Raw genomic sequence first — 3907 nt, forward strand, 5'->3', positions numbered from 1 at the left:
CGGAGCTTCGCCGGGGAAGGGAGGCGGCAGCTTGCTCCCCGCAGGTTTTCCAGGCGGGGATGCCAGGATGCCAGGCGGGGTAAAGAGGGCGGGAGGGGAGGCTGGCGCAGGGAAAATTGATTTTATGGGTATTTCGTGTGTTAGCTCAGGGCGGGAATTACATTTTAGACATTAACTGGAACTGCGTGACTTTATTAAGGACAAAGCTTCAGCCCTCATTTTCTCCTTGGGTGTATCCAGCAATAACGACAGCAAAATTAAAACCCGGGTTGTTTCCCTACTTGGGTTCTCAGTTGGAAAAGCAAAAGCATGGATTGCTCCTGTAAAATGGCCATCCTGGGGGGGGAAAAAAAAGTGAACCTGTGTGGTAAATGTTTTGGGTTTTTTTTTTTTTTGTCATTAAACAAAACAGAGGCACCTTCTGCGCTGACCCTGCGGGCTGGGAGCACAGTGGTTGGCAGTGGAGGTTGGCTTGGCCGGCAGTGTAGTGCAGTCGTAACGTGTCCTAAGTACATCCCGAGAATGAAGACTGATTTGAGTGGAAAAAAGTGCGCGGCTAAAATGAGAAAACGCATATTAGTGGTTGTGAGATTGGGGCCCTAAGATGTTCTTTTGTTCTGCCATCATGTACGTTGAGGTAAAGGTTGTGAAAGTGCGTGGTTGTCTTCAAAAGCTGATCTTCAAAGTCATATTTTTGGCCAGAACAAAGTGGGAAAGATACTCCTGGTTGTGTGTTTTCCATGAAGAAGATAAATTGATGCCATGTAGTTACAGCCAACATCTAGGTATGACTTAAAATTTTTCAAACAGCATTGGTAATTGAGCAAGTGATGCTTATAAAAGTAAATATATTCATTTAATGATGGGCCTTTGTAAATAACATGCCATAAAAATGACTCATTAAATATATTTGCTCTCTTAACTAGTTAAATTTTCACGACTAAGGATGAGGACAATGCAGTTGGGTGTAGAGAGATCTTTCTTTGTGAACTACTGCAACATGACTGATCCTGTATTTTAAAAAATAACATTTCAGCTTTGCTCAGCTTAATACAGTGTATCATATCAATTGTGATTTCATTTTCTAAGGGGTCTAGTAGTATTTGCTAGAGACGACATAGTAATTAAGCACGCTGTGTTACTGTGTGTTTTAATATATGCAGATACATGCTAGGCCCTTCCTAATTTACCTACATGAGTGGGGTGAGATTTTTATATTGGCCTATGCAACCACTGTTACAAATGCCTCACAATGCTGAATAGTATTTGAAATGTACATTATAAAATATTACTTAAATCTTCAGGTATTGAGAAGTGGGTATTCTCACTAAAATTCAAAAGCTACTGTTAGAAGCTGAACGTTCTCTCTGGAAGTATAGAAGCTTCAGGAAGGTGACTTTTAATTTTCCTCCAAACAAGAACACTTAGCTGTGGTATATTTAAAACTTCATTAAGATACATCCATGACTCTTTCTTTGAATACAATGAATGCGCTATTTCTATACAGTGATATGTTAGTGCATGTACATGTTTTCAAAGACACAATGATACTTAATGCTGAAAAGACTTGCAGATTCTTGTCAGTCAAGGCCTATATAGCATAAAAAACAGAGTTACCATAAATAGTAATAAAATGTTAAGACCTCTTTCAATGTTTCCTTTATTTCCTCTGTATTTCCCAGATGACTGGTTAAGTTTCCTCATTTGTCTCATAGAGCAGGCCTTGTCTTACTTTGATGTTTGCATTTTTGTCTTTTTTGTGTTATATACTAAATGTGCTGGATAGCTATCGTCTGGTTTTAGAGCTACAGCAGTGAAAAGTTACAATGGCCAAGCTATTTGTAATCAGGTGCCTCATGCAGGTATCAAAACTGCAGCTTCCTTTTAACCCAAAACATGACTTCATGAGCATTGTCACACACCCTGCTTTAGGCCGTGCAACTAGGGAATGTCCCCATTTTGGGTTACGTAGGCTGGTTTAGGTACAGGGCTGCAGCAGCAGGGCAAGGGATGTTTCCTGGCTGGCACACACGCTGCAAACCGTTTGTGGTGGGATGCAGCTGGATGAGCTAGCTATGTTGTGTGGGGACAACATGGAACCAGAAGGGGAGGGTCTGTTGGGAGAAGATATACAGTCACAGCATCTCAGGAGACTGAAAGGCAGCTGCCTCAGCTTCCTGCAGTCCATGTGATACATGACAGGTCTGTTAGGTGGACCCACAGTCGGGCAGCAGAGATGACTGGTGCTAGATTTGAGGGTGGTAAGTGCTCTCAGAAGCCCAAATATGCTTCATATAGGCCAAGCTTCAAGGCTTGAATCCTGGCTGGATTGACAAAAGCCCTCTAAATTTCAATGGGGCCAGGATTTCATGCCAGAAACACTTTCTAAAATGGTGTGATGAAAATAGCTTGGTCCTGCCTACCCTTAAATTAGCATTTATGCTATTTTTAGCATTTATGCTATTTTTAGCATTTATGCAAGATTTGTTGCTCTTCTAAGTTTTAGCCATCTTTTTTGGTTTGGATAGAGTTTAAAATGGTCTGAACAATGTGCTGAATTGCTTCTAAGTGATAACTCTGTGAGATGTGGACAGTTGGACATAGCTCTGCAGCATGAAGACCCATTAGCAAAACGCAAGCTAGTGTATCAAAATGCTTACAATTTGCCACAGTACACTCCAATATATATATTTATCACCTCTAAACCCTCAATTCCTGAATACCTGTCATCCTGAGAGATCCACACAAGTTATTTGAAGAACTACTGTTTTAAGAATTATTGAATTTAAGAACCTTTCTCTGTAAGTGGCATATTTTTCTCTCTCTACCTGACATTGAGACTTGAAGAGTAATTTAAGCCACGATAAACAGGCACTGCAGTTTGCAGACCACCTTTCCCTGTCTTCTCCAGCCTTGGGGAAGCATAAGCATCTGTGTGGCCCTGTAGTGAATTACATCAGGGAACCAGACCAGGTTATAGGTATACAAGCAAAAAAAGTGAGTTTTCTGTTAGATTAAGCCCTCCTCATCTCTTTAGTGGCCACAAATGTCCTGCACATGCGCTCCATGTTTTTACAAAATGTTGAATCAAGTTCAAGGCCATGGATATCTACAGCCAGCCACCTGCCCCCTATCAATCTCCCAGCAGACTCCCTAAACTGGCCTCTTGGTCTTAACTGCCTGCTGCCCCACCCTTCTGACCTCAGCTGCTCACCGTGTTTCTGATTATAATTGGGTTTTATCCTGAAGACTGGCTTGAATAGTTTTGGACAAAATTTCCTTGGTCCTGAATTCAGAATCTTCCTTTTTCTCTTCCCTGCTTTGTTGTATCTGTGGACTCTGCCTACTGCTGTGGAGGCTGTAGTTCCTCACCAGAGCTTTGCCCTGGTCTTTGGCTCTGCTTCATGGTGTGGCCTTCCTGACATTTAGTGTGGTCTTTGTCCTGTTCCCTTGTTCTTTGGACTAGCACATTCCTCTGGCTTTTGTGGTTGTTGGCATCTGATCCACAATTAGTTTTTCCTCTCCATTCCTGCACTGAATATGAACCACCTCCATCTTGGGAGACCCATGGCAACTGCGGTGTAGCTGGGGACCTGCCTCAGGAGACAGTGGCAAGATACCAGCCTTCCCCTGATGTTCTTCTCAGGAGGTCTCTTGCAGAACCAACAGTTTAAGGCTTCTCTGAGGCCATGATTTGAGTGTATCCTCTTTGTGACTGTTTAATGAAAATACATAGCACTGTTTAGAGGTGGGGAGAGGGACCCAAACCTACTGGCACAAGACCCGGCTCTTGCCTCTGTAGTCAAGAGCTCTCTGACCGGGGGCACCTGGCAGGGGCACAGCCTCCCCCTCACCTGGCGGGTCCTGCCGCCCTAAAGGCCGCGCTCGGTCCTGGCGGAGCTCGGAG

The sequence above is a fragment of the Egretta garzetta genome, unplaced genomic scaffold (assembly GCF_000687185.1).
Source record: "Egretta garzetta isolate BGI_Z169 unplaced genomic scaffold, ASM68718v1 scaffold447, whole genome shotgun sequence".
NCBI classification, from domain to species: Eukaryota; Metazoa; Chordata; class Aves; order Pelecaniformes; family Ardeidae; genus Egretta; species Egretta garzetta.